This window comes from Pan troglodytes, chromosome 10 (assembly GCF_028858775.2).
Source record: "Pan troglodytes isolate AG18354 chromosome 10, NHGRI_mPanTro3-v2.0_pri, whole genome shotgun sequence".
NCBI classification, from domain to species: domain Eukaryota; kingdom Metazoa; phylum Chordata; class Mammalia; order Primates; family Hominidae; genus Pan; species Pan troglodytes.
Genome location: NC_072408.2, coordinates 96,081,323 through 96,106,655, shown reverse-complemented (window position 1 = coordinate 96,106,655; position 25,333 = coordinate 96,081,323). Strand labels below are relative to the sequence as shown.

The window sequence follows — 25,333 nt, the reverse complement described above, 5'->3', positions numbered from 1 at the left end:
GAGACTCTCTCAAAAAAGAAAAAAAAAAAATTATGTAGTATGTTGTTTGCTTGCAGGCCCGTTGTGTCCTCATAGTCAAAGTGGTTTGTGTCATCTCAATCCAATCTCAGACTAAAATCTCTATCTGAATAATACTAAAGTACATTCAACAGTCATAAAAATATGTTACACATTTATTTTACTCATATACAATATTATATTCCACTCTGATGACTACCTTTTTATGTCATTTCTTGTGGAAAAGTAACTTTCTGCCAGAAAAGAATCTGGTGTTAGAGTAGACACTAAGTTGAGCCTAAGTCAACTGCAGTTTTATTGAAAAAGGCCAAACATGACACAGGGATATATTACCATTCTTGCAGAACTCTGTATGGATAAAACAGCAGTATAATGCTGATGTACTGCAGAGGCTGATTCATGGTGGTTAAATGCAGGACTCTGCAGTTAATAAATGTTAGCAATCATCATATCACCATCCTAACTTTTTTCTATCAACCATTATCTTTTCTTTTCTTTTCTTTTTCTTTTTCTTTTTTTTTTTTTTTTTTGAGATGGAGTCTTGCTCTGTCACCCAGGCTGGAGTGCAGTGGCATGATCTTGGCTCACTGCAAGCTCTGCCTCCTGGTCAACCACTATCTTTTAAACCTTTTGTAGGGGAACATAATTCAGGAAGTTTGAGCCAATCACTTTGAGGGAGAAGGCAATCAAATTCAATCTACAGTTATTACTGTTGTCCCTCCAATACTTATTAAATTTAGTAGAGCTTTGATGGCTGCTTTCTTTTTCTTATCTCCATTTAAAAATTATTAGCTCATTATTGTATATAATCTTTACTTTTTAGCACCAAACACTGTTTGAAGTCTGAATTGGGAAGTCTACTGATATTATGTGATGACTTGAATTAGTCAGATTTGGTGCTAGTCAGATCATTTTGATAATAGGTCAAATTCTCAGCTGTACAATTTAGAGAGAATCTAGGAGTAATTCAGGAGAAAAGCAAAGTTCACTAAAGTGCTAATATGGCTTTAAAAATTCAGGGTATAATTTACATACTGTGATGATTAATTTATGTCAACTTCACTGGGTTAAGCAATACCTGGATCACTTGTAAAACATTGTTTCTGAGTGTGTATGTGGGGGTGTTTCTGGAAGAGATGAATATTTGAATGAGTGGACTGAATAAAGCAGATGGCCTTTGCCAATGCAGGTGAGCATCATAAAATCTGTTGAGAGCCTGAAAGCAACAAAATAGTGAAGAAAGGGTGAATTTACTCTCATTTGGAGCTCAAACATCCATCTTCTGTCCTTGGACATTGGAGATCCTGGTTTTCAGGCCTTTGGGCTCTGGGACTTATACCATTCCCCACCCATCGCCTATTGGCTTTCCTGATTCTCCAGCTTGCAAATGGCAGGTTGGGGACTTTTGACCTCCATAATCTTAGGAGCAAATTCCCATAGTAAATCTTAATACGTGTGTGTGTGTGTGTGTGTATGTGTGTGTATGTATCCTATGTGAATGATAATATATATGTATATACCTTACTGGTTCTCTTTCTCTGGAGAATCCTGACAAACACATACATTAATATGAATAGATCTTAAGTTGTATGAATTTTAGAGCATGAACACACTCAGGTAATCAATATCCAGTTTAAGAGATACTGCATTATCAGGAACCCAGAAACCTCCTTCATGCTCTGTCCCAGCCATTAAGTTCTCCCCCAGAAGTTACCAGTATTCTTTTTATCATCAGACTATTTTTGTGAGTTTTTGAAGCTATTCTTTCTATAGTGCTCTTTTTTGTAATGTTTCTCTCATTCAACATTATAGTTGTAGGCCGGGCTTGGTGGCTCACACCTGTAATCCCAGCACTTTGGGAGGCAGAGGCGGGCGGATCATGAGGTCAGGAGATTGAGACCATCCTGGCTAACACGGTGAAACCCCGTCTCTACTAAAAATATAAAAAATTAGCCGGGCGTGGTAGCAGGCACCTGTAGTCCCAGCTACTCAGGAGGCTGAGGCAGGAGAGTGGCGTGAACTTGGGAGGCGGAGCTTGCAGTGAGCTGAGATCGTGCCACTGCACTCCAGCCTGGGCAACAGAGTGAGACTCCGTGTCAAACAAAACAAAATAAAACAAAAAACATTATAGTTGTAGTTGTGAGAGTCATCCCTGTGATGTGCAACAGCAATTTCATGTGTAGCAGTAATTTCCCTTATTTTAATTTTTATAGAGTATTCATTATATGATATATTTATCCCTTCTACTGACAGACAATTGGGCTGTTTCCAGGTTTTGATTATTATGAATAATGCTGCTACAAGCATTCTTCTACATGTTTCTTGTGCATGTATGTGTGCACTTGTGTTGAGTGTCTATATGAGAAGAATTCTGTGTCATGCAGCTAGAGAAGTTTCCAAAGTAGTTGTACCAACTTGCATGACAACCAGAAGTGTATGGACATTCTGGTTACTCTATATGCTTGTAAACGTTTGATGTTACTTCTTACCCTTTGCTTAGATTCAGCACATACCTTATTATCATCTAACATATTCATAAAGGCAGATGAAGGAGGCAATCAAATTCAATCTACAGTCATTACAGAGAGTGTGGAGATAGAAAAGATGGAAAATAAATATTAAAAAGTTTAGGAAGAGAAGAAGATAAAACATGAAGCATAGGAAAGAAGGAAAAGATTGAGTTAAGGAGAGAATTCTGCATTTTTATCACTCGTGAAGAAGCAAAGTAAAATTCAATCCCTTTGAAAGAAAATTTCTTCCACCTGATTTGAAACTTTGATTTCTTGAGGTATAAAGATGGGATGAAGGGGCAAAGGTAAGTAAAATAAAAACAGTAAGAAAATATAGAAGAAAATTAATAGGGCTTCTCCAAGTAAGACCTAAATGTTATTGGAAGAGTCTATAAAACAAGTAGTAAGTTAGCATTAAGTATTTTGTAGTCTGTGCTCTTGTGTATCTTCATTGTCTGCTACTTCTGTCAAAGGCATATACACAACATCTTCACACAATATTTTTGATATTAAAAAATTGGAGATTTAAAGAGAAAAAAGGAAAGTGAAGTCATATTCCTTCCTGTTCTTTCTTTGTTTTTTCTTTTTAAACCTCACACATCTTCTCCCTGGGGAGTTGCATGGGGGTGACAGAGTGATTCACCATCTATAAAATATCCCAATGACTTGAGCGAAGTCTCTGATATGAGGTGACATAGTCGCCCCTGAGAAGATAATGCTGTAATGGTGAAGAGGTGATGGTAGATATTTTCTGGGCAAATGACTGTTGTTGATTTGTCCACCTAATCGCTTAGTTTTGAAGAAAGAAAAATCTTCTAGTTTAATGGCTGTATGAAAGGAAATTCCCAAGAGGTTAAAACCCTCCACATATTTAAATCTTTTTGCCTACCTGGGTAATTTCTGTGTAGTAATACTAGCTTCAGTAAAAGCCGATTGGGAGACAGACACCACTGAACATAGAGGAACTGTGTCTCTTTGGGTTTGCTTGCTAATTCTGCCTCCCCACCTCCCCTCTCCACTAGCCATCTGGAAGAAGGGAACAGGCTTCGAGTTAAATTTGGAGATTTATGAGGCATGGGACGTGTAGTTGCTCTATTCATTTGAATTGAAAATTTGATCCAATTCTGGAGACTTCTCAGTTAGCATCAACCTTCTGGATTGAGCTATAAATCTATAAATGATTTTATAACATTATTTGCTTTGATTATCAGGGCAGAGCCGTGTCTCACACTTAGCAAAAAAGCAACAGAGCAATAACACACAAATTGCTGTTCTTGTCGTCTTTCCTTTAAGCTAAGAATACTGAAAAACTTTAAAATAATGCTATGCCTACATTAGCATAAGTTGAACCAGTCCAGTAACCTCGAATCTTTTCCAGCAACTTCCTTGGTGCTGTCCTCATTATGTTAGCAAGACATTTCCTATTCTACTATCCCAGAGGAGCTGGAGTCAAGGTTTATAGACTGAAAATAAAGGGAAAAGAGAGGCATACTGCCATGAAACAATTAATATATCATTTCAGAGAATGCCAGAACATAGTTTCTACTGTTACTATGACTTACCAATTTTCTATTAATATATATTTTTATACCTACATGGTAGTGAAGGCTAAAAAACAGTAATGATAGTTTCAGTGGGAGCTGGATTTTCACCAAGGACATTTTTATTTAGCAAAAACAATAATGTTATAAGCTAAGTAGAAATTTCTACTTTTTTTGACTTCCGAGGAGAATTCTGATGGGGCTAGAGTAGTATCATGTATGTGATTCCCAGATAAAACATATCCAAGTAATTAAGAAAATGTATCTAATCTATGAAAAATAGATCTACAGGCCAGTGTAGGTTTAAATATTGGCTGGCTAAACAATTTCTTCCTCTTCCTTTTTTAAAGATAATGTAGACACATGGAATAGACAGTATACCTACACTCTAGAAGACATGAACTTCTGGACTACCCAACCAGAGTTTGATAGCTAAAAAGGACAGTAGAGATCCTCTAGTTTAATCTTTCCTTTGTACAGATGAAGCAGGATGTGATTGTAAAAATTAATTGGGGTGATCAGATTCTATAAGTTTACAAGTGAGTTGAACTATGCAACCAGCGAAAATTGCATGTTGTAAAGGGTGGTTGCAGAAATTTTAATTTCCTGTCTTTTACTATAATAAATTAAGGTTACTTTTCTGAGTGTGATAAATATGAATGCGTGAATGAGAATCAGACCTTCTCATACAACATGTTATTTCACCACAAAATATCATCATATCATCGTGGCCATCTCTCCATCTACTTATTTATTTATTCAATAAATATGTGCTATATGCTAGACAATGTGTTGGTGGTGGTGAAGCCTGCAGAAGAAATAGTATAGATACAGTCTCTGTTCTCATGTGTGACATTTTTGATCAAAGGGGGGACACAGATCCTTATACAGTGTTCCATTGATTCTAATGCACATATTTTCCCCCTATATTTTAATGTCTCTGACATCAGTATACATCCTAAAATTGAAAGAGTGTTATAGCTTTATTGACACCCCCTTTTTTCTTTTGGTGTGTCACATAGTGGCTTGTTTAACAATTGCTGGCATCTTCAATTCTATGCGATACTGAATATATGCATTATGGCAAATACTACTAAAAAAAGTGTTTTGAGAGAGACTAACAGGGGACCTGCTTTAATTGGTTGGTGTGGAAAGCCCTCTGGACAAGATGATGTGTAAGTTTGAAGAAAGAGAAGGCCCCGGTTGAGTGAAAGAGGTGACAAGAGCATGGTAGAAAGAGAAAACAGATTTTGTGCATGACTGTGTGGGGGACTGTTGGTCTGTCTGAGGAATAAATGGAAGGCCAGTGTTGCTGGACCATAGCGAGCAATAGGGCCTTTCAAGAAGCCCAATTCTTTTAGCTTCTTGCAAACATTTATTCTGGAAAGACCTTTTTCAGATCAGCTGTATTGAATGCATTTTTTTCTGTGTGTGTGTATCAGTCATGTATGATGGAGTAAAAGCCATCATTGGTCTGTCACTGCTTGGGAAAATCAGTCCAAATTTGACCTTTTTATTAAAATGATTTTTAACCTAAGTGTTAGGAATGCATGCAATTATAATTGAGCCGAGATACTTGGCTTTTTTTGGAATTATGTAACAAGGAAATCTTTTCTCCTATTTTGGCTTTATTCTTTGATATCTTGCTATTTTAAACCAAGTACAATAGACCTTTTATAACTGAAACTCTTTAAGGTGAAGATTTATTGAAATTTTATGATTTTAACAGAAAAGTAATTTTGCTTGAAAACATACACATATAAGATAAAGTGTTAACAAAATGTGGTGGTTATGTTGCAGCAGCTGTAATTCACAGAAGCTCAATTGTGATGAGCAATACTCTTCTGTATAAAAATAAAAAGCAAAAAAGTAACAAATACAATGAAATATAGATAAATATAAATATTTAAAACATCCAAAGCTTTGAACATGGTTTGAATTTTTAAGTAGGGATACATATCCCCTGTAGCATGACTTAAAATTATTGGCAAATTGTTAACTGCTAATATCTCACGGATGAATAGCTACATATAGTCAAAGAGGAAAATCCATATTAATGAAGTTTTTCTTTTTTTTTTTTTTCGAGATGGAGTCTCGCTTTGTTGCCCAGGCTGGAGTGCAATGGAGTGATCTCAGCTCACTGCAACCCCTCTGCCTCCTGGGTTCAAATGATTCTCCTACCTCAGCCTCCCTAGTAGCTGGGAGTATAGGCATGCGCCACCATGCCCAGCTAATTTTGTATTTTTAGTAGGGTGGGGTTTCACCAGGTTGGCCAGGCTGGTCTTGAACTCCTGCCTTCAAGTGATCTGCCTGCCTCGGCCTCCCAAAGTGCTAGGATTGCAGGCATGAACCACCATGCCAGGCCTTAATGAAGTTTTTATTGTAAAAAATTTTGTATCCTTCTCTAATATAAATTACATACGTTCTTCCTTTATGTGTAACCTAACAACCATTAGTTTATCTCAGGCACATTTTAATAGATGTCTAAAAACCTAAAGAAAAAATACTTTTTCAATAATCAGATTTAAGGAACATTTCTCAAAAAGAACCACAAAGTATTGTATTACTTATTATATTTTGAAGATTGATTTTGACTTTTTTTATACTACCAACAAGAACAAAATCTCCATTAAAATATGTGTAAAATATTTTTTCACCATTTGACTCTGATCATTTTTTTCATGATTGTCTTCCAGTCATCTGTTTTGTGTTCCCATTTTACTTTGCTAAAGGTAATTTTATATAGGCTTTTCTGAATGGTGCACCCACTTTAAAATCTGGGTGCATATTTGCATGAAAGCATTTACAGAAAATAAAGACAATCCTATGATGGGTAGAAATCACTGAGATCTTTAATAAAAACAGTGCGGTTTCTTAAGAGAGTGATTCACTGCCAAATTAGAAAGAGATGGGGTTGTATCTAACATGAATGCGTTCTATGCTGAGAGTATTGAGAAGAAATGGTACTCATCAAGTTCTAACAGTGTTTAGAAACTAGAGGTAAGCCCCACTGTTTCCCAGGAAGTGCAGTAGTTTAAATGAAAACTCCTCCATACTGCTGGGACTTAATTCACCACACATGGTGGAGAATGTGAGCTAAAGAACTCAGTGGAATACATTCAGTTCCTCTAAGTGAGAAGTCATCCAACTTAAACAGGAAAGAGCAAAATGTGAATGCTAGAGGATGGAACCAAATTGTTGTAATTTCTAAGGTGAAAATACTTGCCTTTGTATTTTCTTTAGATTTTCATATAGAGATGGAAAAAGCAACAAAGGACAACTGAAAAAATTGCACTTAAAGTAAAACAGGGAAAAGTTTAAAAATAGAACTATGACAATTAAATGGAAAAATGATTCCTGAAATTTTATTTTTTATAATTAATGCTTAGTTCAATTAGCAATGATGGGTATGTTTTGCTTAGTGTGCATTAACCACGTAAAACCCTCATGTAACCATAATATTCATCAATCACGACTATGCTGTTAGATTTATAATCAAATTAGCTGTTTAATTAAATAACATGAGTGTTTTTCATTGGGTGATATTAGCATTCTGAAATGGTGTTAATAGGCCTGGAGAAACAAAATATTTAAAAAAGAGATCCAAATGAGAATAGCAAAAGCTAATAAAGTGTTAAGGTGACAAAAAACTACTCATACAGAATAATCTACTACTATGATGGAGGTTTTATAGATGCAAGATACATATTCACACATATATTTAACATTTTTCCCTTTGGTAGGTAGAAGATGAAGTAGAATACCAACATAAGAGCAATATGACTGGTTTCCAGTCTTTGATCTGCCACTAGTTTGTGACCATAGGAAAACCATCTTAACTTTTTTTCTGAACCTCTGTTGTTTTCATTTAAAAGAATGGAGAAGTGTTACAGCTCTTTTAAAATTTATCTAACAGGTTTTCTGTTTTTTAACTAGAAAACTCCCCATGGGAAAAAAAAATAGCGAGGAATCATATTTTCCCAGACAATTTCTTATGAGAGCCAGATAAGATTATGCATATCAGCTCATGGTAAAAGGCAGTAAACCAATATCAATTAAGAAATAATTTAGGGTTGGGTGCAGTGGCTCACACCTGTAATCCCAGCACTTTGGAAGGCTCAAGAGGGTGGGTTACTTGAGCCCAGGAGTTTGAGACCAGCCTGGGCAACAAGGCGAAACCTTTTCTCTACAAAAAATACAAAAATTAGCCAGGTGTGGTGGTGTGCACCTGTAGTCCCAGTGACCTGGTAGGCTGAGGTGGGAGGATGACCTGAGCCTGGGAGGTTGAGGCTGCAATGGGCCATGATCGCGCCACTGCACTCCAGTCCGCCTTTCTTTTTGGGTCTCAGTGATCTATTGAAAACTCTGTTGTTCATATTGTCCTTTCCAAAAGATGGTGACTAAATCATTTAAGTTAGACAGCCAAGATTTAGCTCTGAGAACTAATTTTGGCTTATTGTACTCAACATATTTAAGACCGTCAGCAGTTTTTGTTCTCTCCAATGTTTAATAAGGTCAGGAGTTTAAAAAGAGAGCAATTTTCTTGATAAAGTTTTTCCTTCTTTTCCCTTTGGGAAACATCACTGTGCCTAACTGCTTTAATGCTGAAGTTGGCAGGGCTTGCAGGTTGGGAGCAAACAATAAAAAGTCCCTCGCTGAGACAGACTGTATGGAATGAATGCCCTGGGGAACTATACCCCTGCCCAACCCCCTCTGACCCCCCCAACTCAAAGGCCAGATGGGCTCTAGACAAACCCTGGGAGTGTGGGCAGTCTGGGGTAGTGGAGGCCAGCTGCTGTTCTAGGAAATTCCCTCTCTGAAAGACACATGGGAACCCTGTTTTGGTATCCAGAACAGTGCTGAAATGGTCAGAAATAGGACTAAAGTTGGTGGACTTTGCGTATGTACAGACAGAAACATCCTGCTTTCCAAAGAGCTGAACGCTGAGGGTCATTTATCTGTGGGATTCAGGGTACACTAAAGGTTTCTAGTTGAATTGGTTCTCATAACTTTTGTTGCATGTCTTACCTTTATGAAAAAGGCCTTTTCCAACAAGCTTATTTCATTGAAGTGTTATTGTCAGTCAGCTGAGCACGATGGAATGAATTTTGTTTGTTGTAAGGGCAAAGAAGCAGGCTAAAGAGGATGTGGTGAAAGATTCTACTTCCTGTCTATTCAAAGGATGTGAATAGACAGTTTACATAACAGAAAATTCAGTAGGCTCACATATGGTAAATCATACAGCTTTGTTTGCAAATAACAAAATACACATTAAAAAAGTTATAGCGTCTTTGAAAACCTATTAAACTCACAAAAATAAACAGAACCCCAAAATTCAATTATTTCTTGTGAGCAATGTGTCCAGGTTGTATGCTATGGTGAAAAGAATGCTGCATTTGGAATGCGAAGACTTAAATGTAACACAAACTGTGAGCAAGTTATTTACTTTTCTGAAGCTCAATTATTTTCTCATCTATAAAGGGTGGATAATAATATCTATCAACCTTATGAAGTTTATAACAGATTCATATAGGTGAATGGAAGAAATTTTCAAATGGCAAAGCACTGTATAAATATGTTTTTGTGTTTTTAATCAACAAATTAATAAGAGAAGTGACAAATTTTAGTTACTTATCCTTTTCAGAAGCATGTGGAATACAATTTATGAATGCACTAATTGTGTTTAGCAATTTCCCTTTTAGACACTGATGATGAACTAGCTAAATAAACCGTCTCAAAATGTGGGAATTACTTTTTAAAAATTACAATGTTGTGGGCTCTATCAGTACACTGACATTAAACTCAGATTTCACTGAGTTTATTTTGTTGGGTGATTTCATCAATGTTAACATAATTTAATCCACAAAATAATCATAAGTGGTAGACGTTATTCTTTCCATTTTAAAAATAGGAAACTAAAAGTCACCCAAGTTCTTAGTTGACTGATGCTTACATAAAATGATATTGAGTTGAAAAAAACTAAAAACAAAATGGTGTATGTGCATTTTACTTAACATTATATATGAATATGAGGACCTTAATGAATGGAAGACAATTTGAAGAAATACAAATATTTAGACCTAAGTACCTAAACACTTTTTATCTTAATTCTTTTTTAATTCTAAGAAAAAAGTGATTTTGTATCCTGGAACTTTGCTGAAATTGTTTGTGACAACTAGGAGTCTTTTGGAGGAATCTTTAGGGTTTTTTAGGTATAGAATCATATTGCCAGAGAATAGGGATAAATTGACTTTCTCTTTTCCTATTTGGATGTCTTTCATCTCTTTCTCTTGCCAGATTGCTCTGGCTAGGACTTCCAGTACTATGTTGAATAAGAGTGGACATCTTTGTTTTGTTGTGGTTCCCATTACTGGTGAACTGAATTTTAAAAAATGTGCTATATATACACCATGGAGTACTATGCAGCAATAAAAAAGAATAAAATCATGTCCTTTGCAGCATCATGGTTGCAGCTGAAGGCCATTATTTTAAGTGAATTAATGTAGGAACAGAAAATCAAATACCGCACGTTCTAACTTGTAAGAGGGAGCTAAACAATGAGTACACATGAGCATAAAAATGAAAACAGACACTGGGGACTCGGAAAACAGTGGAGGGGGAAAGGGTTGGAAAACTACTTATTGGGTACTACGTTTACTATTTGGGTGATTGGTTAAATAAAAGCCTACACCCAGCATTACACAACGTATCTATGTAATAAACCTACAAATGTACCTCCTGAATCTAAAATTTAAAAAACATTCTAAGAAAAAAATAATATCCTCCCAGGAAATTTTGTTGGTATGATTAAAACAAAACAAAGCACCATTACCCAAGGGAAAATCAGTTTAAAAATCATTTAAACTCTGAAAGATACTATTATAACTTAATAACAAACGAATCTTAGTACAAACAGAGACACTATGACCCAAACCAACACTTGGGGGCAAGGGGAGTTCAGACTATAACCTCACTAAAAACTATAAGAAAAATGGCACTGATGAATAATAACTCACTTATCATCCCCTAACAAAGACAGGAACACAACCCTGGGGCATTTTCCTGTGTCAATTAACAGTTAATATGTTATCTGCTCAGTGACATTAAGATGTGATTCTCAAAACCTTTTACAAAGACATTGGCTTTGATGAGTGACAGACAACAAGCCCCGGCAGGCTGGTGAAAGGAAATTCAATTATATCGCTTCTAAATTGTGCATCCTCTGGGTTTAACTCAGAGATGCAAATACCAAAGAATAAAACTCGACCCTAGATTTCCTTTCGGAAATGCTGAGTGATTTCACAATTTTGTCCTTGCTAGAGAGGGGCATGCTTCTGGGCAATCAGGTGGTACAACCCGCAGGACAGTGAATGCCGTTGAATAAGGAGTGTGAGGGCTGGCATTTACTGTTTAAGAGGCATTTCAAAGAGTGGCAAATCACTTAGGGCCTCGATAATTCTACACATAATAGAACAAGGGTAGAGATGGCTTTTGTCTATGAAATAATTCAAGAAACAGCTGTTCTCCTTATTTATTCAAGTAGACTGGTTTCCAAGATTGGGGTTCATGCATCTCAGAGATTGGCTACAGACAATCATCTGGGGTCTAGAGAGAAAATACCAGAACTATTATATTATTTATTTTTGTCTGAAAATGTAAGAAAGAGATTAAGCTTCCTAGCACATATGGAACGGCCTAGTGCTGACACTCCCCAGCACTCTTTGTAGGTCTGTATTTTAGACTGTCTTGTATCTTGAACAGTGTGGGAGTTTGCCTGAGAGGGAAATGGAGTTCCACAAGGTGGAGGTAGGGAGGGGACCATTGGTTCCACCTTTTTATTGGCTTTCAGACTTTCAAAGTAGGGCCTAGTAAGTGGCTTTACAGATTACACTATCTCGTTTTAACGAAATGTATGCTCACCACATAGACAAGTAGCTAGAAAATGGCTCTTGCAGAGAAACTGCAGATTTAAAAAACCTAATAATGTAAGAACAAATGTACAATTCCATCGTAGAGGTGGCTTTTTGCTTACTTTGCCATGTGACAAGAGAAAAGCAATGAGCGAGCCAGATCTATTAAGAATTAACATAACTTTTTTTCATTGATCAAGAATATTATTGAACATGTGGATTCACACAATTGTTAATGAGGGTCCTCACTCCAAGTTTCTATTTATATTGAGTATTCTGTGGCTTTGGTACTTACCTCTTTCAGCTATGATAGCTCTGTGTGTTTGCTGGGGCTGCTATAACAAGGTGCCGCAGACTGGGTGGTTTAAACAAAAGAAATTTATTTCCTTACAGTTCTGGAGGCTGGAAGTCTGAGATCATGTTGTCAGCATGATTTTTTCTTCTGTGGCTTCTCTTCCTGGATTGTAGATGGCCACTGTCACCCTCTGTCTTCATGTGGTCTTTCCTCTGTGTGCATGCATGTCTGTGTCCAAATTTCCTCTTTATAAGGAAACCAGTCATATCGGATTAGGGCCCATTCTAAAGACCTTATTTTAACGTAATTAACTCCTTAAAACCTTATTTCCACGTAATTAACTCCTTAAAACCTTATTTCCAAATATGTTTTCATTCTGAGTTACTGAGGATTAGAATGTTAACATGCAAATTTGTGGGCGGGGGATGGGGGCAGAAAATTTAGCCCATTACAATGGCCGTTAACATTGCCTATTAAACTAAACTTATAAACAGACTTTTAAATCGCTAATCACAGTTTTAACGCAGGGCTTTAAAAAGAATCATATTTTGAAAAGTTTTGTGCCAATAATGAATACAAATTATTAAAACGTATTCTATTCCATCGTGACCTCATCCTTTAGAAACTTTCGGTTTAGATGTATGTTCTATAATAGAATAATATATTGCCATTAATTCCTTAATTTAACAGACACCTATGAAGTGCTTGTCAAGTGCAGGTACTCTGTTTTAGGCACCTGAGATGCATCAGGGAAAAAATTTGTCCTCGTGGAGCTTACATTCTAGTGGGCAAGAGACTGATGATGAATCATAGCACAATAGTTAAGACTGAAAGACTTATCTCTAGCTGCTAGGAGTGTTGCCAAATGACAGCCCTCATCTGTTAGCCCTCTTTGGGAATTGCCTTTGGATGAAGAGAGCTACCTCATGAAAGGTCATGTACTCTTGCCAGCACAGCCTGCATCCAAAGTCTGGTCACTCCAGAGGTAAAAAGGTCCACATGACTGGAACCATCTGGGTAGCTCTGAAGGGCCATCCTAGTTGGAGAGCTCCCTGTGGGGTTGGTTGAGAACTTTCTTCAGACTCAATCATAGCCCAACACTTTCCCTGAGGGTTACTCATATTATATTTATCATATTATATTATTATATTATGTTATATTATTATTCTATATTATATTACATTACATTACATTCTAATGTTTTACTGTCTTATTAACTGTTTGTCTCCCTTACTAGAAGCAACCTCCATGAGCGCAGGTACTTAGTCTCCTTTGTTCACTGCTCTGCCCACAGCTCCCAGAACAATGCCTGGAAAGTATTAGTTCTCTAATAAATATTTGTTAAATCAGTGAACAAATCTGCAAAGTGAGAATAAAAGTAGGACTGACCTTACAAGACTAAATTGTGATAATCCATGTGCAGTCTTAATGCAGTGCTTGGCTTTGCGATAAGTGCTTTAAAAAAGTTGGTAATTATTATGCTTATTTCAAAGATGACTTTATCATTTCCTATTTTTAAAAGGCCAGTATTTCAACTTTATTTGTTCAGGTGTTAATTAATTAGATCTTTATTGCCAAGCACTGCTTTAGGAGCTGGAGCTACAAAAAGTGTAAGAAACATCAGCTGCCCTTAAAGAGGATCCAGTTCACTTGCAGGGTCACAGGTAACATGTCATTAGTTATTTCATATTTTTCCACTTAGAAGCTAGCTTCTTTTGCATATTCTTTCCTTTTCCAAATACTCTAAGATGTGAATCTTATTACCTGTTTTCCAGTGACTTTTTTCTTCTTCAATTATTTGGGCAATACTTTCCAACTGAAATACATTCATGTCAATCATTGGGCAGCAGCTCGTTCAAAATTAGACAAAATGATTTTCTTGTTTCAATGGATATCATCAAATCTTTTAATCTGATGGTTGATTATTATTATTATTGATACTAAATCAGTTAGGACACCTGGAGAGGATTTTACTTGCTAACCTTTTGGGCGAAATCTCTTTTGACTGAAAGATTCCAAAGATTCCACCAGAACTTTGCCATCTACTCATTCTTGAAGACTTACTTTAGGCATTACCTCATCCAGGAAGCCTTCCCAGATTAAATTAGCTACTTTCTACTCTGGCCTCACTATACCCACTGGAAGGTTAAGCCTTCATTGCACTTGGCACATGTTATTTGAAATTCTTCTTTTGTTTTTATTATTATTATTATTATTATTTTTGTAGACACGGGGTTTTGCTATGTTGCCCAGGCTGGTCTCGAACTCCTGTCCTCAGTGATTCTCTCACCTTGGCCTCCCAAAGTATTGGGATTACAGGTGTGAGCCGCCACACTCTGCCAGTGGAGTTCTGCTTTTGAATCTGTCTTCTTTACTAGCCCAGAAGCTCCTCTAGGATCTGAAGTACCTGCTCTCATGGAGGTTGCTTCTAGTAAGTGAGACAGTTAATAAGACAGTATAACATTAGAATGTAATGTAATGTGATATAACATAGCATAACAATATATTATATAAATTTTCATTGTGTCTCCTACACCTATCACAATGCCTGGCAATTAATCAGAATTGTAATAATAGGTAACTCAACTCTTGCTTTGCAGGCAGGCATTGTTGTTCCTTATAAATCCTTATCCTGACCTTCTGAAGTAGGTACTATGATCATCTCCATTTTACAGATGAATGAAGCGAGGTCCAGAGATCTTAAATAACTTGGCAAGATGAACCAGCTAGTAGTTATCCAGATAGAATTTGGACACAGATAATATGGTCGTGGAGCCCACATTCTTAAACCTTATGCCCTATGCATGAATGCATTTTGAATTGAACTACACATATAATTGTTTTACATAAGGAAAGAACATGACTGGAAATTTTAACTGCAATTTAAGCTTAGCTTTTCTTAAGTTTAGAAGCTTCTGTAAGTAGGACTCAGTTCTCAGAAGTAGAGGTTTTATATTTTCTGGTTTAAAAGTAGAAGATTCTATGGCTTACTGATGTCCTTCTATGTTGCTATAATCTTCTGAAAAAAGGTAACCTGTGTTTAGTCTTGGCTTTGCCCCATATCCTGGGACAATATCCATATTCACAAATAATAATAATGTGAACCAACATCTAGTGAACATTCACAATATAACCTGGCCAGAGACACACAGCTGGTCAGTGGTGAGACAGAAATTTGAATCGACACCATTCACTGCTCTGAGCCACTGAGCCATCCTGCTTCAGACAGGACCTTACTCTGTTTACTCTGCCTAAGACTTGTAGCTCAGCAACCAGAAATGAGACCATGCTCCCTCATGTTGTGGCCTTTTTTCTTTCCCTGTCTGGAACCCCAATTCTTCTGAGACTGAAGTCTAGATCTTAGTCACTGCAGTTGGTGATCCAGTACATTTTCTTGCTGGTCACTTTTTACTAGGACTCCCAATAACTGCCAATTGTTAGACCTCTGCTTCTCTTAGTATTCCTGTTGCCTATGTATCCTTGATGCATGGATATAGCTTTAGAGATTGTATTAGGTCTGAGAAGGACCCCAAACATCACCTGTTAACAACTACTTGGCTGATACTTTACCACATTCCTGCTAAGTGGTTATGTGGCCATTCTTGAAGAAACTTTTTCCATCTTTTTTTTTTTTAATTAAAAAAATTTTTGGAGGGGTACATAGTAGGTGTACATATTTATGGGGTACATGAGAGGTTTTGATACAGGCATGCCATGTGAAATAAGCACATCATGGAGAATGAGGTATCTATCCCCACAAGCATTTATCCTTTGAGTTACAAATAATTTAATTATATGCTTTAAGTTATTTAAAAATGTACAATTGAGTTATTTGACTATAGTAAGCCTGTTGTGCTATCAAATAGTAGGTCTTATTCATTCTTTCTATTGTTTTGTACCCATTAACCATTCTCATCTCCCGCTACCCCCAGTACCCCACTACCCATGGACATAAAGAGTAGAAGAATACTTATTCTGTCTTCTGCTTATTCTGCTAGAACATTCTATGTTGAAGTGTACTCTTGCCCCATATAACTTCCACTCCTTGGTTTGGTTCTATTAATACTTATCATACAAATCCTGATTCATCTTCTTAGAAAGAGGCTTTATAACATTGAAAAACAATGCTATGTTCTTATGAGTGTTCCTGATATTCCCATGTCATTTTTCTTATTAGATATTGTTTCAAGTCTCATCACTCTGAGCATGCATGAAAGGGGAGAGAATGTCCTTTGAAGTCAGACACATCCAGCTTTGAATCTTAGCTCCACCATTTATTGGATTTATGTGTTTCAGTTTCGTTTTTCTTTCTCATTTGTAAAATGTTGATAATTATACACAGTTTAAGGCAAGTTGTGAAGATTAATTAAAGAGGTGAAATATAACACTTGATGCAGTGCAGACACTCTAATAAATGGCACTTGCTGTTATTTTTATTATCATTATACTTTTTAAAAGAGGGGTTTAAAGAACCAAAACTGATACCATATTCAGATGTGATCTGATCATCCCTAAGTAGAGTGAGACTCTCAACCTATGATAAGGATGATACTAATACTTAAAAGAGTGGCTTTTCAACAATGGACAAATGGAATCTAATCAAACTAAAGAGCTTCAGCACCTCAAAAGAAACTATCAACAGAGTAAACAGACAACCTCCACAATGGGAGAAAATATTTGCAAACTACGCATCTGACAAAGGCCTAATATCCAGCATCTATAAGGAACTTAAATCTACAAGAGAAAAACAAACAATCCCATTAAAAAGTGGGCAAAGGACATGAACAGACACTTTTCAAGAGAAGACATACATGTGGCCAACAAGCATATGAAAGGAAGCCCAACACCACTGATCTTTAGAGAAATGCAAATCAAAACCACAATGAGATACCATCTCTCACCAATCAGAATGGCTATTATCAAAAAATCAAAAAATAACAGGTGCTATTGAGGTTGCAGAGAAAAAGGAATGCTTATATATCACTGATGCTCCAGAATGTAAATTAGTTCAACCAGTGTGGTGACTCCTCAAAGACTTAAAGACAGAAATATTATCTGACCCAGCAATCCCATTACTGGGCACATACCCAAAGGAATATAAATCATTCTATCATAAAGACACATGCATACATATGTTCATTGTAGCACTGTTCACAATAGCAAAGACATGGAATTAACCTAAATGCCCATCAATGGTAGTCTGGATAAAGAAAATGTGGTACATATAAACCATGAAATACTGTGCAGCCATAAAAAAGAGTATCATGTCCTTTGCAGGAGCATGGATGGAGCTGGAGGCCATTATCCTTAGTAAACTAATGCAAGAACAGAAAATCAAATGCCCCATGTTCTCACTTACAGGTGGGAGCTAAATAATGAGAACACATAGACACATAGAGGGAAGCAACAGACACAGGGTCCTACCAGAGGGTGGAGGGTGGCAGGAGAGAGAGGATCAGGAAGGATAACTAATAGGTTAGGCTTAATATGTGGGTGATGAAATAATCTGTACAGCAAACCCCCATGACATGAATTTACCTGTATACAAACCTGCATGTGTACCCCGACCTTAAAATAAAATGAAAAAAAAAGTGGCTTTTGTTTATTGTTTTCTCCATGCCAAGCTTTGTGCTAAGCACTTATCTCCTTGGGTCCTCTCTTGGGTCCTCTTGGGCCCTATCAACCATCCTGTGAAGTACATGTCATTCTCATTTTATAGACAAAGACACTGAGGCACAGAGAGATATGACCTGCCTAAATCAAACAATTAGGAAATGACAGGGTTGGTAAAACCATTGTGTCTGGCACCAGAGATCTTGCTGCTACAAATATTAGACCCTTTCTAAATCATTCTGTGTTGTATTTTTTTTTGGTAGTTAAATACATGATGAACATACATAGAGCTTACTATTACGGAAGCTTTTTCCTCTCCTTGGCCATCACATATTGTTGAGCAAGATATCATTCACTCAACAGGTATTCTGTTTGTTTTGTGTTTGTTTGTTTCCCAAATGCAGGCATATTGATTTGCCAGGGCTACTATCACAAAATACCAGTTTGGGTGGCTTACCCAACAGAAATTTATTTTCTCACAGTTCTGGAGGCTGGAAGTCTAAGATCAAGGTGTCAACAGGCTTGGTTTCTTCTGATGAAGGTGCCAGCATGGTCGGTTTCTGCTGGGCTTACAGATGGCTGCCTTCTTGCTGTGTCCTTATGTGGTTTTGCTTTTCTGTGTGCACATCCCTAGGGTCTCCATGTATGTTCAAATTCCTCTTCTTAGGGGATAGTTAATGGGTACAAAAATACAGTTAAATAGAAGGAATAAGATCTAACGTTCAATTAGCACAATAGGATAACTATAGTTAAAAATAATTTGTTGTGTATTTCAAAATAACTAAAAGAGTGGAATTGGAACGTCCTAATACAAAGAAATGATAAATGCTTGAGGTGATAGATATCCCAATTACCCTGATTTGATCATTACACTTCCAGCAGAATGCTTCTAGCAGAATATCGCATATGCTCCATAAATATGCACAACTATTATATATCCATAATAATTAAAAATAAAACAATTTTAAAATTCCTCTTCTTATAAGGACAGTAGTCAGTTTGGATTAGGGCCCACCCTAATGGCCTCATTTTAACTTAATCACTCCTTTAAAGGTTCTATCTCCAAATACTCACGTACTGAGGGTTAAGGCTTCAACATAGGAATTTTGGGGGGACATAATTCAATAATTCAGTCCATCACAGAGGGTCTCATATTTATCTCACTAAAACTCTCCTTTTGTTAGATTTGGTCTATAGCTCACTGAGAATTTTTTTTCCTGCACCTTTTAAAAAATAATTTCAACTTTTATTTTAGATTCAGGAGATACAAGTGCACATTTGTTACATGAGTATATTGTATGATGCTGAGGTTTGGGGTACGGATGATCTTGTCACCCAGGTAGCGAGCACACTACCTGATAGGTAGTTTTTCTTCCCACACACCCCGCCCCAGCCTCCTCCCTCTAGAAGTCTCCAGTGTCTATTGCTCTGCTCTGTGTGTCCATGTGTATTCAGTGTTTAGCTTCCACTCATATGTGAGAACACATGGTATTTGGTTTTCGTTACTGCATTATTAATTCACTTAGTATAATGGCCTCTAGCTGTGTTCATGTTGCTATGAAGAACATGATTTCATTCTTTTTTATGGCTGCGTAGTATTCCATGGCATATATGTACCACATTTTCTTTATCCAATCTACCGTTGATGACTGATAATTTTTTAAATGTTGATTTGTTCCTCAGCATTCTCATCATTTCTTCCAAATTTGTGCCATCTGAAACTCAATGTGCATTCCGTTTATATCTCTTTCTTGTTATTAATAAAAATGCAGAAGAAAACAGAAGCAATCACAGAGCTCAGAAGTATGGAGCTAGACAACTTGATTCAATTTGATGCCCTCTTGCTGCCTGTCTAATATCTATGGGTTTTTCTGATTTCTCTTTACTGGCCATCTGTGGTTTGGTGCATGTGGCCATTCTCTATACACTGGTTTTGATTTAATAGATGAAATATCATTATTGTGTTTAGACCTGTTCTAATTAGAGCTTCACTTAATTTGGTGGTTGGATAATAGAAAAGCCATCAGATGAGAAATCAAACTTCCTGAATTCTAGTCCTGGTTTTATAATTATCTGTATCATGTCATCTCTTGAACTCTCAAGTTCCTCACCTGGAAAAATAGAATAACACCTGCCCTACTTTAGGCGTTAGAGGATTGGTATCAGATTCCAGTGAAATGTGTATGTAGAGCCTCTATTGGCTCTAAGGAGCAAATAAATGTTAACTATCCATGGTAGATTTTTCCCAGGTATTTTAAGATTCACATCTTTTGGCCTATTCTCAGGCCAAATGGTTTTAGTACCAACCAGAAGATGCTTAAAGCACCTACCTCTTTGAGGGTGACTAGTCTGTCATCATTTCTTTGTTTCAGGACTCTTTTGTGGATCGGTATAGTACAAATACATTTTGTAAAAACTAAAGTAGTTAAAATACAGCTGCTCAAAAAATTCAGAGCTGACCTAAAATTATAAATCATTGACCTAGAGTATGTAGATTAAGTTTAGTTTCTTTAACCCAATATACTTAAGAAGGTAAGTCTGCTTCAGATCTTCTAAGCAAAACTGAAGACATATTTTAGAACATACCTCTCTATTAGCTGAGTAATCAATATATGGAATAAATACATTCTTAAAGCTTCCCGTAATGTGATTTTCTGAATACTTAAGGTTATTTTCCTACTGCTTTCTATTATAATATGTAATATATAGTCTTATGGAAGTTGTATGTTAAACCATCACACTGTAAATAAGCTTGCTGAGTCATTTATCCATTCAGGATAGAGTCTAGGCTTCCTAAATTGTGTGGTGCTGCAGGTACACACCAGGAAGACTTACAGGGCGTTAGGGTAGAGAAGGAAGGTGAAGCGAGAACTTGCATTTATTGGACACATCTACATGTCAGATCTTATGTGCTATTTAAATTCTCATTTAATTCTGACAACAATTCTGAGGTAGCCCAAATATAGCAGCTGAGAGGAGAGTATATATAACAGTTGGAAATGCCAATGTACTCAAAATCAGCTTCCTAAATTTTGAACCACTTCTGCTAATTCTATTTGTAGAAAATAGCATTGAATTTTTTTGAAAATTAAGATTAAAAAAAAAATCCTGCTTAGTGTTCAGGCAAAGGTAGTCACCTGGATAGTATACCAAGCTCATACCATCTGGTAGTTAATACTACTTTCTGTGGAGTTGTCATTATCATCCCAGTTTTTCAGATGAGGAAACTGAAGCCCAGAAATGCTAAATACTTGTTCCATGTCATACAACTGGTCTGTATTGAAGATGGGATTCAAAGCTGTGTTGGACTTCTGAGTGATTATATTTTCACTCTGCTCTGAAAATGCTGAACTAGGAGACTGAGATTATCTTCTCTGCTCTTGGATACTAATATATGACCTTGTCAGTCACATAACTTCTCTAAATTCCAAGTTCCTTCACCATAGTAGGAGTATAATTTTAGCATGGATCAGATAAATACTCCTTTTCAGTCTTTGGAAAATCATGAAGTGCTATGTAAATGTAAAGTAGTATTAAAAAAAAAAGCCCTCTGAATCAAGAGTATATGCTAAATTCCTTTCCTGATTTAGGATGTTTAGAATCCAACAGTGCTATCCAATAGGACATTCTGTGATGGTGGTGTGTTCTATATCTGCACTGTCCATTACAATAGCCACTTGTCTGAAGTGGCTATTGAGCACTTGATGTGTAGCTACTGTGACCGAGGAACTAAAGTTTTAACTTTCCTGAGTTTTTAACTAATTTAAGTTTAAATTAAATTGCTACATATTGCTAGCGATTACTGTCTTGGACAGCGCAGAATGCTAGATGGTTTCACACAAACATATGGATTCTGAGCAATTAGATCATTGTCGTCTATTCCGTGCATGTCAATAATCCCTGCTGCTAGCGCTGGTAAACTGAAATGGGTGTTTAGTGTTCCCTTTGTCCTGATGTCTCCAAGCCATTTTAGATTTGTCAATTTAGTTTTCAGGAAACAGGATATTTTTTAATTTTCCTGACTCCAGGTGGACTTAATGAATACATCAATTAATTAATATTTGTTGAATGAATGCACGTAGTAGGTAGTTAGTACATGTTGTTACCCTCATCTCTGTTTGGGCCTTTCTTATCCGTATAAAATGGGAGCCATTGCAGGCTTACACTGAGGTTTAAAGGTGTCCAGTAAAACCTCAGCAAAGCCTCTGGCACAGCAGGTCCTGTGTTAATGTGTGTTTCCCTTTTTCTTATCCTTGAGAGAAATTGTTGCTTGTAAAGAAAACAGCATTATATTCATGTAACTAGTCTGTGTGTCTAAGAGTCCATCGCAGTTGGATCTTTTTGCCAGTTGTCATTCATTTCTTTGGTTCACACTTCGTAAGTTTAGCTCATCAGTTGGGATGATCTTTCATTGTGCAACTTAGTTTGCCGTTTGTCTTTGTGATTCTTAAAAATATGAAATGAGAAGGAATATTCTCTTCCCTCCACAGTGCTATCTTCCCCTACCCAATAAGTAACTCATATAAAAATATATTTAATTGGGGGAAATCTTAATTTCTGTAAATATAAAGAGCCCAACTGCTTTCACATTTCTAAAGACCATATGATTTTTAAAAAATACATTTTATAGTTAACTGGAAGAGGCGGCTACCTTTTCCCCCCTCATCCTCTCAGTGTGTGGGAAGTTGTGAATCAGCAGAGGTATAAATCTCCAGAAAAAACTTATATTCGGAAGTGGCTCTAGACATTCTTAGCTTTGTGACTCAGGAGGACATTTTTCTTCAGCATTATAGTTTTAACCACTTACTTTCTGCAAATGAAAAAGAGAAAACTGTACTAACTGAAGTGCAAACATACTTTTAAAAAGGGCGTCTTTGACCTTCAGTCCAAATAGGCTGTCCTTAATAATTTATGGAAATTCTTGTTCCATTGATATAGAAGGTAATGCTTTGACTGTATCCGGCTGACTAAAGAACAGTACATCTGCTTTATTCTAACTGATGTTTGGGAAGAGAACAAATTTTTCAGAGAACCTGAAGTCCTTAGGGCTAATTTTGCCTTTGATCTTATCACTTTGCTTTTCCTTTTTAACTCAAGGTTACTCTTAAATTCAGGTCCTCCTTTTTCCTTAGAAAGACCCTGTAATAATTTTCAAAGTGAGAGCATAAGTAATTTTTCAAAAGGTCATCATTATTAGAGCAACTTTAAAACGTTATGAAAGAAAATTAAAAATATTTTTTTCATATTTCCTCCACCCTGACAAAGCAATTTTTATTTTAGTTCAGGCATTATTAACACAATTGAGCACAGCAATAAATTAGTCACTCCGTTTTAAATTAGTTTTTTAGTGAAGAGAAAAAGAGAAGTTATAGTAGTAAGCCACAATAGTTCTTTTCACAAAGAGAATCTTTAAGAATAGATTAGCATTGGCCAGGCGCGGTGTCTCACGCCTGTAATCCCAGCACTTTGGGAGGCCAAGGCGGGTGGATCACGAGGTCAGGAGTTCGAGACCAGCCTGGCCAACACAGTGAAACCCTGTCTCTACTAAAAATACAAAAAGTAACAGGGCGTGGTGGCAGGTGCCTGTAATCCCAGCCACTTGGGAGGCTGAGGCAAGAGAATCGCTTGAACCCGAGAGGCGGAAGTTGCAGTGAGCAGAGATCGCGCCATTGCACTCCAGCCTGGATGACAAAGCAAGACTCTGTCTCAAAAAAACAAAACAAAAAAAGAATAGATTAGAATTAGATTAGAATACCTACAATTAGGAATCTAAAAGTTGCCATCACATAAGATTATTTTAGGTCGGGTGTGGTGGATCACGCTTGCAATCCCAGCACTTTGGGAGGCCGAGGCAGACTAATCACTTGAGGTCAAGAGATCAAGACCAGCCTGGTCAACATGGTGAAACCCCATCTCTGCTAAAAATACAAAAATTAGGCAGGGTAGCATGGCATGTGCCTATAATCCCAGCTACTGGGGAGGCTGAGACAGGAGAATCGCTTGAACCCAGGAGGCAGAGGTTGCAGTGAGCTGAGATCACACCACTGCACTCCAGCCTGGGTGACAGTGGGGGACTCCATCTCAAAAAAAAAAAAAAAAAAAGATTATTTTAACACACAAGCTTGCTGGAAGTTTTAATGAGTCATTATGATCTATGAGTATAAAGGAGAGAACATTAGAATAGATATCAGGAGAAGTGGATTTTTGTCTGCGCTCTAAAGTATTACGATGCAAAGGATTCCATTTTGTACCTTTCTTTAGAAATATATATGTGGACTTTTGTATATGGATATAATAGTGCAAGGGGCCTCTTGTCATGCTCTTGGGATTGTGCTATAGTATTGCTAATGTTGTTCCTATCCACCTACATGTTCTCTTACGTGTTTTTCATTGAAGCCAAGGGCAGGCATTTCTCTTTCCTTTGGGGGATGAGGTGTACTAAGTGTGAGCATGTTAACTTTGATCCCTCTGGCTTATCAACTGAATGAATGATATAGCAAGTGCAATTGCCACAGAGTTTGTACCCAATAATGGCCCCAAACGGTTACACATAGCTGCTCCTTGACCCAGTAAAAGGCAGTTATAAAAATTCATCAGGCAATTGGAAGCTGTTAAAAGTCATTTCTCAATGAGTCATTTGTCACTGTTAACAAGATGAGTTAGGGACAAGTGAAAAATGTTTGTTATTTTTACAGCAACTACATTTTTTTTTTTTTTTTTTTTTTTTTTTGAGATGGAGTCTCGCTCTGTCACCCAGGCTGGAGTGCAGTGGCATGATCTCGGCTCACAAACCTCCCGGGTTCAAGCAATTCTCTGCCTCAGCCTCTCAAGTAGCTGAGGTTACAGAGGCCTGCCACCACACCTGGATAATTTTTTTTGGTATTTTTAGTAGACAAGGAGTTTCACTATCTTGGCCAGGCTGGTCTTGAACCCCTGACCTCGTGATCCACCTGCCTTGGCCTCCCAAAGTGCTGGGAATACAGGTGTAAGCCACTGCGCCCGGCCTACAGCAACTAAATTTTAACAGATGAGCAAAAAGTTGTCATTCAGCACTTGAGAACAGCGGTTGTGTTATTTCAAAGCTAACAATTCTTGCTTCCTTTAGGAGTGCTTATGAATGCCTATCATTCAAATATCTTTCTAGTTACAGTTCCCCAAAGCTTTTGTGGAAAACCAACCTTTGCTATTTATGTGCAGCTGGAAAATGGAGGATGTAAGAGTAGAGCCCAGAGAAGTCTTGCCTGGATTTTGTTCTTTGCACAAGTTCTTTAACCTTTCTGGGCATCACTTTCTTCATCTGTAAAATGAAGCAGTTTTTAGATAATCCCTTAAGATCACTTCTGCTCTAAATTTCTGTAACTTATGAAACCAATGGCCTTAAGAAAGTGGTAAAATCTCAATGTCTTCCCGTTGATCTTGAAATCAGGGGAAAGGGCATTTGTTTGT

At 37.0% G+C, this 25,333-nt stretch overlaps 1 non-coding gene across 1 annotated transcript; it reads left to right on the top strand.

The window, feature by feature from the left end:
- The first annotated feature begins 7,951 nt into the window (after positions 1–7,951).
- Positions 7,952–8,014, top strand: LOC112205120 (U7 small nuclear RNA). Its single transcript, XR_002938975.1, has one exon. It is a non-coding gene; the product is annotated as a U7 small nuclear RNA (small nuclear RNA).
- The last annotated feature ends 17,319 nt before the right edge of the window (positions 8,015–25,333 follow it).